Here is a 12,543-nt window from a genome sequence, read left to right on the forward strand (position 1 = left end):
TGCGTGCCAATGTCATTTACCCTACGGACAAGGTCTTGCCACAGTGCAGCCCTCTCCTGCTGATTCTGGCTGGTGCGGGAAAACAGTATGTCATACTCCTGCACCAGGCTCTGGTGTATCTCCTCATCTTCCGCTGCAGAGTAGGCGGGATTACGCTGATGCGCCATCTCCCTGGAAGAGAACACAAACAGGATATCAGCAGACTATGTCAGCAATATATGGCACACATACTATTCATGATACTCAAGTGTAGTGATATACTACTACTCTCATATGTTGCATGTGTGTGCCTCATGGTGGATACACAAGTACATGGCCGGATATCAGTGCTCAGCCAACACCTGTGCAACAATACCTGCCACATTCCATACAACATAGTAGCATGCCCCATCGGTCAGCACACTGTGACAGGTCCAATGCACAACCTCACTCTGGGGGTTCATACCAAGGTACTGTATGTGGAACACCATCCACTAGTGTGATGTGGACACAGGTTACTCGGCCTGCATATACATATCCCACCACCACCACCAGCACAGTAGACTACTTTGATATGTATGTGATTAGACAGTTATTCACTTGTTAGGACTGAGATGGTATCCATGCAGCCCACTTGGCCAGTGGAAGCCACAACCCACACTGCTGACCCCTTTGCGAATGCTTACCATGGACATCCCACAGATTGCATGGAACTTGCACACACATTTCTAACCCAGACCCTATGCACAAAGGTTAGGCATCCTGTCCGGTGGACCCCAGCCAGAGGCAGATTGTATAACAATAGCAGGAGGCTACTGCAGGACAGAGCAGATTCACATTAAGGGAAGGCATCTGTGGTCAGCACTGGTAATACACTACGGTCTCTCATAACAATGGCCACGGCCTACTCTGGGAGGGAAATGGCCACAAACACTATAGATAACCACAAGGCCTTCTTCAGTTATGTTACACATATGGACCAAATGCCTCAGATATGCTCTGAGTTAATACACACCTACTTAACATTCACCAAACACACAGATATTGGCAACATTCTTGCAGACAGGTTCAGTGCACGTATCCCCCCTCCTTCTCCCCCACAAGTTGAAATACTTATCACAGCTGAATGTAACCTCCCTATCATCTCACATGTCCAGGTGAGGGCCGCCCTTAGCAAAGCAGAACACACAGCATCACTGTGACCTGATGGTATCCCTGGATGTGTGCTACGTGCACTCCAAGAGGACATACAACCACATATAAGACTGATATTTAACCTTGGCCGTACTACAGGATATGTACCTGGACACTGGCATACAGCAATAGTGGTCCCACACCACTAAGGAGGCACCTCTACTGACCCTGGGAACTAACACATCATAAGCATAACCGGCCTGGTCTGCTAAGCTATGGAATTATTCAGTATGGGACGCATATACAGCGATATTGGGTACCTGCAGACACTTGTTCCTGGCCAGTTTGCCTTTGTGATGGGCTGATCCTGCCTTTTGAACCTGGCTGACCTTTCAAAACAGTCACTACAGCCATTGATGAGGGCAACGCACAGACAACTGCTGCCAGGATCATGGCCTAACACTGACTGCCATGTAATGTATAGTCATCCCCTTTTGGTGGAACTACGTACACACAACATATCACATGGACATACCTATAGATACAGACCTATGACACATTTGGAGGGTTCACAGTATGCAGACTATTAACCTGCTATTTTACATTACCTGTGTTTGTCGCAGCTGGTTGCGTTACCACTACTTCTGCTTCCTGCTACTGCTGGCACGGCTTGCTACTGTCAATGCTGACAGCTTAGACTCAGTGTGTAGCGTGTGTATTTTTTTTTTCTCTCTCACTCTCTGTCTCTGTCTGTCTCTCTCCCTCTGTCTGCTTCCAGACAGTGCAATGAACGTATTGCATGTGTGGAGTGTTAGTACAGGATGCTTTTGTAGGTATCTGCATAGGTCCATGTGATGGCCTCTGCTCCAATTGTAAGCCAGCATTTGCTAATTGCATGCAGCCAGTTGTGTACTGATTGCAGTTCTCACTGTGATTTCAGGACAGTGCTATAAAAGGGTATGTGAGATAGGCGTTGCCCTTTCAGATTGTAAGGGCGGGGACCATGCTGGTATGCTGTGGACACTGTTCTGTGAGTGTAAAGGTTAGCATCTCTCTCATGAGTCAGGCTGTGTTGTAGATTCACATTTCTCCATTCCTCTCTCCTGTTCCCTGTAGTAAGTGTGTATGCACATTGACACCTACAACTATATATATATATATATATATATATATATATATATATATATATATATATGTAAATATGCATATATTTATATATGTACATTAACTGACATTATTACGTACTAGCTACCAAATAGCATGGCTGTTTCTGTTCACACACTACTATTATGGAAATCCACTAGTTTTGACAGTAATTCTAAATGACATGCTTTGTGTACTACACATCCTATATTCCCTTTACATTCATTCCTACTATTACATGATATATGTATTTTAGCACAATGTTCTTGTATAAGAGTCATGACTTAGTGGTAGGTTATGCAGACTACTGTTTGCAAGGTCCTGGGTTCGGGACTGACAGTGGGATTTTATTTTGCTTTTGAACTGACTACAGGACCTGTCAATCAGAGTGACTAAGGCACTTTTAAGCAGTTGTAACCGGGTTAGCGCTGGTTTGTGCGGAGCTCACACATGCGCACTGATGTTTAGCTCCGCGCACACACGCGCACACCCGCTTACAACCGCTTAACAGTGCTTACTCTGGCGCACACCCTCGCTATTTTCTTTGAAAGAAATGAAAATAGGGAGACAGGAAAGTGGTGAAAAAGGGGTCACAAAGGGGGTAAGACAGTAGGGAAACAAGCTTGGGATTTGCAGGAGGGATGTAGGTAAGGCCCATAGCTGCCCATTTCTTCATTAGCAACAGCTGTGCATATGTATGCAATTTGGTGTGACATTTGAAACCTTCCACCCCTGAGAGAGGTGTCAGGACAACAATAATATTTGTTGTACAGCCAATTGTAATTGATAGTTTCCATGTCTAGCAGACATGTGTGCGGAATGGGCAGCTATGTATGGGGCGTAATTTCTTTGTGGGTACAGAGTGCCCTTTTTTTTTTTTTTTCAGGTGAGAGTGGTATGTCAGGTGAAGGAAGTCGGTATAGCTGGGGAGGTAGGTTGGGTAGGTCAACAGACAAGACAAACAAGACGCATACAGGGGCGGTGTACGACACATGTGGGGGGGGGTTACACAATTGACGGGGACGGAGGTTTGGATATCCAGAGCCCATGAGCCCACAGATGGCAACAGTGGAACTGATATCCCCACCCATGGGCAGTTGCCACTGTTCCTTCACTGCCAAGGACGGGGCTGTGCTGGGGGCTGTGTAGGCCGGGCAACAGGCATGCCCGTAAGTTGTGCCACCTGTGCCTCAAGCTGGCGTAGGAGCCCAAGAACAGACTCCTGGATCTCCCTACGCACCACAGTCCGGACGCTACGGAGGGTGAGTGGTGGTTTTCCTCTGGCCACACTTGCAGAGGGGGGACGAGCCCCATCCCCTGCAGCGCTTCCACCCGCAGGTGGCACAGGGCCACCGGAGGAGGGTCCAGACTGGGCACTAGTTCCAGGTGCACTCGCCAGCTGAGGTGGGAGAGGTGGGTCCGCTGGAACCCGCCTTCCCTGTCATCCTATGTTTTGCATTATGTCATGACAGTTTGAGTTAGTGACATATAATACCATTTACAATTAGTTGTAACAGCATGCATTAGTATTCCCATTAACCAAACACCCAGATATTCACACCATTGAACAGCGAGCATAACACATGCATAATTTGAACAGCAATACACAGTCCAACAACATGCAGGGTTGATTGATGGCAACAGGCCATCAGGTTTGGATGTATGAACAGGGCAGATGCATCAACAGACATGCAAATATTTATGACCCAACAGGACAATTGTCCAGGGGTGTTAATTGTGATTTCACATACCATTTTCACGTGGAATGGGTTATATGTGGTTATAGGGTGGGGTGAAGAAAATAATATTAACACCTTCAAATACCAATACATATGCTGTACATTTCTAATAGCGGCACATATATACACACTACTGTTCTAACTACAGTTTCCTATATGATAACTACTTCAACTTGGTGATAGGACTGTTACTGCTACATCAATATACATTTTATTGTTCTTCATACACATTCATATCTGGCTTTATTCAGCTACATCATCCTGCTACATTTGCTTTATATAGCTATAGACAACTGTGGATGTTTGGTATGTCAGACAATCATACTATCTGCATATTGTAGACTGAGAGCAACATATCCAGATTTTGGTATACACATTCCAGCTGCAGCAACACTTTGAACAGATTTTGCTGTTTGGTTTTGCTTCTCACATGCATTTCATTCTGTACTGACTGCAGTATACTTTATTCAGGGGTTATTACTACTTTATTGGTGGATTCATGACACTTTCTCACACTCTCACTTGTTTTCATTTTACTATTCAGGATGGTACTTACTTCTAGGCTTTATTGACATGTTTTACCTGTAGTTATTTACAATCCTTTCCAGCACTCTCACTTATGTCATGTTTCAGCATTTCAACTGGGGTATATTTCACACATGTGATTTGCTCATCTTCTGCAGCTGTACTTTTCAGCCTGCTGCAGGTTGTGTACTATTATATTACAGGTGGGGCATCTTTATTTCAGACTTTATTTCAGACATTTTCATTTTTCTGTTTGGATTACAGACTGCAACACACTTTTGTAATCAAGCAATACTTGCAAACACTCTTACACTTGTTACTTGCACATTCTATTACTTAGTGACTACACTGCACTCTTTTGCTAACTGTCATACTTTTATATTTCTTTACAGTTACTGGGAGAGGATTACTGACCTGCCTGTTGGTGCAACCGCATCAGCCTATCACCATAGGCTCTGCGGTTCGCAGAACGGACACCTGCAGCTGTAATATAAATGAAGTCATATTGGAATACACATCTCCATAATATCAGCTAGTTTAATTTCTTACATACATAATTACATGTAACTTACTCAGTAGTGGGGCGTTGGGCATTTGCCGGGCCTCCTGGATCCAAAGGTTCAATTGGTCCTGCTTGCGTTTCTTCAGGTCCGCATGGTGGTGACGAACCTGCTCACCAGTCCTTGGAATCCCTGTGGCACTGGTGAGATCATGAGCCAACTGGTCCCACACCTCAGCCCTATATGCTCCCCACAGGACCTGGCCCTGCATGAGTTGGGCCTCATGATTGTGGACTAGGAGCCAGACCATGTATCTGGACTCCTCAATGCCCCACCTCTGTGCTCAAAAGCAACTACCCTCACCTACTCCTGTCATTCTGGCTTTAAGTCAGTTCTACAATTGTTTATGCTGTGTATTCCCACCTATGGGGCTTATATAGGCCGTTTTTCCCGCACATATCTGTGATTGGCCATTTTGGAATTGTATCAACTTCACAAAACCTGCTTTGTCTTACTCCACTTTGTATTCATTCCTATATATTTGCTATTACTGCATTTATAGGTACTGCTGTCATGGTTTAGTGGTTCAGTACCTTGACTATGGTGTATAGTATCCTTGGTTCGAACCTGTCCACTTCTTTTTATTTTTTATGACTGTCTAGACAGGCTGAGGGGTGTGTCTGTGTAAAGGCAGTTTTGATATGGCTTGCTCAACGTTGACCATCGGTTAGCTTGTTGGCGCGGTGCGCAGCTCCTCGCAAATGGGGTACACTGGTTTACAGCTCATTTGGCTATCAGCATGCATATTACACTCAGCTCAGCTAGGGGCACACAGTTTCAGCGTGTTAAACCACCGCTCACCTACGGGCACTCATTTTGCACCTGTTAAACCACTGCTCACCTACAGTCACTCATTTTGCACCTGTTAAACCACTGCTCACCTACGGGCAGATGCACTCACCTTGTTAAACTGTAGCTCAGCTACAGGCACATCTGGCATCTTTTATTTTTTTGTTATCTCACATTTCTTCAAAATAAATGGACTATTTCATTACATTATACATGAACTATGATTTTATATGTGTACATGTTTGTCAGGGACTTGTTTCATGCTTATTTTACTAGAAATAAAAATTGGTGTTGGGGGGGCTTGAACTATGAATGCCTGCTCTTCAGCCGATGTCTCTACTGCTACACTATTGCTTCTTGGCTTACTTTGCTTATTTGGTTCTTATATCCTTTTCCACTGACTGCTAACTGTGGCTAAGCTACAGGCACGCCCGCGCAAATGAGCGCACTCACGGGCAAACATCTTTACGATTAAAAAAAAATATATAACATGTTCATTTATATATTTTATGTTCATAGTCTGTGGAGGCATGTGTTGTGTTGTGTTTATTCACATTTCCATGGCCTCTGTCGTGGGTGTTTACTTTGGGCAATTTTACTCTTCTGTGGGCGTGTCTGCTTGCAGGGCTCGGCCTACGGACATGCCCCCTACTGTCTTCCATGGACCGTGTTAGCCTTAGGTGTGATTCAGCATGCTCTCATGAATATGCAGAGCATGCTGACATCACTCCGTTTAACTGCAGCCTCTGTGTGAGAGTTATAACTCTTATATGGAGGCTTTGTGAATCCTGCCCAAAGTTTATGTACAACCAATTGTTAACATTCTAACATTTATTACAGAAAAATTAGATCACCAGCATTGGGGACTGGCTGTTGATGGGTTACAGAAGTGTGTGGAAAACATACCTCTCAACCTCTTGGCTCAAGAAATCTGGACAAAGCCTGACAAAATGGGGGGACAAAGGCCCAAAAAATAGCGACACATTTTAAATATTGCTAGTATAGACTTCGAAAGTTGCTAGAATAACAGGATCTGTGTAAGCATGCATTTTCTGGAGGATATGAAGTCTGAAAAATCAAATATTTTTCATTATTTAGTGACTAATCCTTAGCTCAACCCTGTGATTTGTCAAAAAAAAAATGTTATGAGGAACAATCCAAAAATATGAGACAAAAATCTGGACATTCTGTGAAAATATGTACAGTTGAAAGGTATGGTGGAAAAGAGTTGAACTTATGTTCATTGTGATAGGTGGGACACAATTAGCATGTATATCTCCTCCTAGAAGGATTTTAGTATATTGGGAAATTATGCATACTTGTTTTTTGGAGAGGAGTCTTGCACTTAATTTTGTTTTAGGTTGAGATGAAGTGAAATACTTTGTGCATTGAATAAATTTAAATAAGCAAATTCCTATCATCAGACCCTACCTGAATTTTATTTTCTTGACGAATCTAGGAGATGAATATGATATGTTTTTCCACAATGGGTGTGTGTGTGTGTGTGTGTGTGGGGGGGGGGGGGGTTGTACTTTTATGTTTCACATATGACCTCACCATAGGCAGGATCACGACCTTAAGTGACTTGAATTGTCTGTGATAAGACACAAAGTACAAATATAAGTTCATAGGCAGTTAGCAGACATACATCTCAGGGGACCATTGGAGAGCCTAGCTCAATGTTTCCAATCACCCCAAACACAGTATGGTCATGTGACTTGCTCGAGGTTACACCCTAGACTAATGAAGGCTGTGGGAATCAAATGCTTCACCAGTACTGGGTTAATTGCCTGACCAAATGAATCCAAGCATCTGCTGTAAGAATTTACCCTTTAGTGTTTTGATCTCCCAGAATCGAAGGCGAGCATGTGACCTGTTGAGTCACTGATACTGGTAATACACATTGAGGAGTACATGAAGAGATGCAATAAACAATGTACGCTCTCCTCCTTACAATCCAATGCTGTTAGTCTGGGATAGGCACCCCCATTATGCATCTGTGCACTATGTTTCCCTAAAATGGCTGAGAGATAACTCATGAAACACACTGTAGGGGTGCAGTAGCAAAACTGAAAATCAGTAAAGAATAAAGGGTGGATATAGACATCAGATACTTAGTTTGCAGCTGATTCACAAAGGACTGTAGACAAAGCATATTTACATTAGTATTATGTACCACTCAGTGAGGACTATCCGTGCAATCAGACAGTTCTTAATAAAATAATGCTTATATAATAGAATGTAACCTTTATCCATCATCTCTTTTTGCAGGTTTGACTATTAAATTTTCCCAAGAAGTTAAGCATCACTCACAGGGAGTTATGTCAGTAGAAGGTGCATTGATACAGTGTTTCTATCGTTTTTATTTTATTTTATCTATTTGTAATCCAGAAAAGCCCACTGGTCACAGTTGTGAGTAGAGCGAGGTAATCCTGTGCCAGTGGTTTCTGAAGTATATCTCTGAGTCAGGATGGGTCATTTTAACCCCAAATGCAGTCGACATAGCCAACTCCAAATCCAGCTCCAGACAAGTGACAAGTGGAGTACCTCAGGGTTCACTCCTGGGACCACTTTTGTTTGGCATCTACTTCTCTGAAGTACAGGCCAATACTAAGGGATTCTGGCTAACAAAGTTCTCAGATGACTACAAACTGGGAGCCATTATTGAATCCCCAAATGATGTGGATATTCTACAAAAGGGCCTTACAGAAACAGATGCTTGGTGCCAGAGCCATGGGCTCAAGCTCAATGCCAATAAAAGTATAGTTATCCCCTTTGGGAAAAAACATGTACCCGTGACTTACCATATAGGTGGCAATACACTAAACACCGAAAGTGGGATGAGAGACTTAGGGACACAGGTGGACAGTGGTCTCACCTTCGATAACTATATCACCACAGCAGTCAGGAAATCCTTCTATGTGGCACAACTCATCACTAAGGGCTTTTCATCTAGAAAAAAGGAGGTCATTGTCCCACTGTACTCATCCCTCATTAGACCCATTATAGAATACAACACCCCATTTGGTATGTACCTCTCAAGACATCTGCAACAACTGGAAATGCCGCAGCAATGCCTCACTAAAAGAATCACAGGCCTAAAGCAGATGCCCTATGCTGACTGTCTAAAAAAACTCCAGCTGTACTCAGTCGCATATCGTCTACTCAGAGGCAATCTCTGCTTAACATGCAATGCCATATCAAACCCAGAGCTGTTGGACATGCTACACTTAAAGAAATCCCAATCCTTTAGAGCCACATACTCCAGGGATCTAAACCTTGTCATCACAATGAGCAAAACATGCTGGAGGGATAGGTTCCTGACCCAGACACTCCCCATACTCTGGAATAGACTGCCTATACATGTCAAGCAGATTGCCTCTTTGGCCCTCTTTAAAAGGAACCTTGATGATTGGATGGGAGATAGGAAATTCACCCCAGGATCACATCAGTTGCCCTGCTAGACAGGGGTCCAGGGAAGTAAATACTGTGGGAAGAAATAGCCAGGGAATTGTTATGGCTAGGCTTGTATAGGCCCTAGGGCTGATAGCCTAGTGCCAGCCTATGAACCTATGAACCTATAAAGCATATGCTGCTGCCAAGGCAGTCTTTGCCAATAGGCATGTCATTGTTATGCTCAGCAGTAGCACCCAATATTGCTTCTGCATAAAACTGGTATCCCCACTTTCTTAAAGCATAGCAACAGCATTTCCATTTGAACTAGAATGTATTTATTTATTATTGGGTAATCAGGTTAGCAGGCTGGTACAAGACCATTTTCAGCCACTGCCTAGACTATATGGCAAAAGACAAGCATAAACACATATACAAAGCACGAGATAACAAAAACATATTAACAATATTGAAAAGTAATAAGAAAGCTGTTAATACTAATCAGAAGAATTGCGCAATAAATTCTGGAAGTAACATTTTCAGAGCCGAAGCAAGAAACAAACACCTTGCTATGTACAGACACCATGTTCATAGACAGATAGTAGGCTAACTGCCCTTGTGGGTCACTTTAAGCTGAGCCAGTATCCTACTTGAGACTCAAACCTTGCATCTTGCATTTACAAGGTAAACACTTTAACTATTATTCCACCTCCAACCTTCTACCGCCCTGAAGAGAACTATGTGACTAAGAGAGGGTTAGCATAAGTAGAAGAAGTAGTTAGTCATGGTTAGTGGTAGGCAAGTGTAACAAGGAGAGGGTAAAGTAATAGAAAATGATGGAAATAAAAAGTTTTATGTGCAGCATGCTACAATCAGCCATGGTGGTACAGCGGTAGCATTGTTGCCTCACAGCAAGAGGTTCTCCTGTTCGATTCATGGCTGGAGTGCCTTCTGTGTGGAGTCTGCATGTCCTCCCCTTGGTCGAGTGGCCTCCGAAAGACATGCGTGAATGGGTGGCATTGGGCTGGCAACTCGGCACCATAAAAAATCTACTGCCAATCATTAGCGGACCGGAGTTCCGCTGTGGCAACCCCTAACAGGGAAAAGCCGAAAAGACAAACAAACAGGCAGCATACTACAGCTATATATAGGAGTGAGAGACTTGTAGGGTTTGTATAAGGGGTAAGAATATATATCTAATGAGTAAATTAGGGCCAAGGTAACAGCACTAAAGTATTTATATTTGTGGTTTATTTTTGGTAGATGCATCTTTAGTTGCTTTTTAAAGTTATAGGAGATATGACTGATTCTGATAACATCTTCCATGCAGATGCATCCTGTTAAAAGAGAGATTTCTCACAGATTAACAACTATGAATTGGTGGTCTCTTTAACAATAGTTCTGAATGAATAGAATGATCTGTGTACTAGTAGTCTGTTACATGGGATTGGGGTTGGACAATAGCTGAGTTTTAGCAACTTTAAAGAATTATGAAAGAGGATTACATTTTCCACATTTGTCTTATTGTGGTGCAAACACTGGAATTTATCACATTGCTTAACCTTACCCAGCCAGATCAAAATAAGTTATCCCACATGTCTATTTCTAGAACCCTTTTTTTCAAGCCAGTTTCAATGTCCAGTAAGTTTTTTTATATGACTCTGTGATATGTGGTTTCAGCTCTCTTCTCCAAGTATGGAAGTGAGCTGAAGTGCATATGAAGTTGAACTGTTGATCCTGAATGTTATTCGAGAGGACATTAAGCGAAAGCTTCTGAAATTCTAACCTACCTGGGGTCACTGACATGTAGCTCAGAGTCATAGGACTTGAGGTTTAATATTGGCCTTATTTGACTGGATCTCTCTGTAGCATGCTATATATGGCACTTTATACTTTTTTTTCATTTTCTAACCAGCAAAATGTTATCTGTTTGCATTTTTAGTTTGTTCTGGGACCTTAGTCTTGTAGCATCATTTACAGTTGTGGAAAGATTGTGTTTATACATTACACTGTACTTCACAAGTTCATACCAGACCATCAGTCTACAGATTATTACAAACTTAGCCAATGACCAGAGGTCAGACTCTAATCCTGTACCTTGTTTCAGTCAGGTTAAGATCTTAACCATTATGTCAACCCTTGTATTGCCATAAGTAGAATTCCTTATAAAACTTAGCTGTCTGCACTTTGAGTCCTGTGTTGGGGCTTAGTCTTGTAGTATCATTTGCACATGTGGCAGAACTGTGAACTACTGTCAGATATGAGCCTCATTTAGTCATTTATTATTGCATATGTTCAACAAACACACTGCCTTACTAGCATATGGGTAATAATGCTCTGCTACCTTTCCTCTGGGAGCCAGCCAAATTTCAGAGTCCCTCTCACTGCCTGTCTTTGGGTGCAATGGACCAATCATCTGGCAGTAGAGGGACTGCCTTTCAGACTCACAGACAAGCTATTCAGTTTTCTAGTGCCATAGTAAGAGAAGCATCTCTCAGAAGAGATCTCTTGGAAGTTTGTTCCTTACTCTGGTTCTCTTCAGCTGCTAAGCTCGGATAAGAAACCCTTTTGGGCTCAATTTCCTCCTGCTGTCTTTTTCTGTTATTGCTTGAATAGTGTACTCTGCTGATTTGCTTGCTTTTTCTGATTGGAAATATGTATTTACTCAGGGTTTTACTTTCCTTTCAGTATAATATTTATATTTATTTTAAGGTTCATTTGAATGTTTTGGCTTTAAAAATGCTCTTTTTTCAGTTTTGTCTCTGTGGTTATGATTATTTGAAGTGACTGAGTAGGTTTACAGCATTTTAAGCAATGTTTATATTAAAATCATGATTTGGACACCATTTTGTATGTTAAACATTTCTGATAGGAATTTTTCATATTTTTTATGTTGATTGCTGTTTCGTGTTGTTTTTAATCATTTGGGGTTGACAATAGCCTCTGTTTATTAAAATTGGAAGGAACTTTTGTGCTTTTGAAACTACTGTCATTTTACTCAGAGCAATATTCAAAATAGTATCCTGAAAAATAGACTTCAGATTGCTCGTTAGATGGAGAATAGTAGGATCTGTCCATTTTTACTGGGATGGCCATGCAGTCAGTACTTGGTATTGATCTGGCTATTTTTTGTCCCCTGACTTGATGGATTCAGATGCTGTGCCCCCACCCATCTTCCCCTTTTGCACCTAAAACATAGAAATAAATCAAGAAATTTGCCTCAGATATTTACCTCCATATCCCATGGTGTGGTGTTAGTACGACACCTGAGCATGGCACAA

This window comes from Protopterus annectens, chromosome 2.part1 (genome assembly GCF_019279795.1).
Source record: "Protopterus annectens isolate FY-2018-M chromosome 2.part1, PAN1.0, whole genome shotgun sequence".
Classification (NCBI taxonomy): domain Eukaryota; kingdom Metazoa; phylum Chordata; order Ceratodontiformes; family Protopteridae; genus Protopterus; species Protopterus annectens.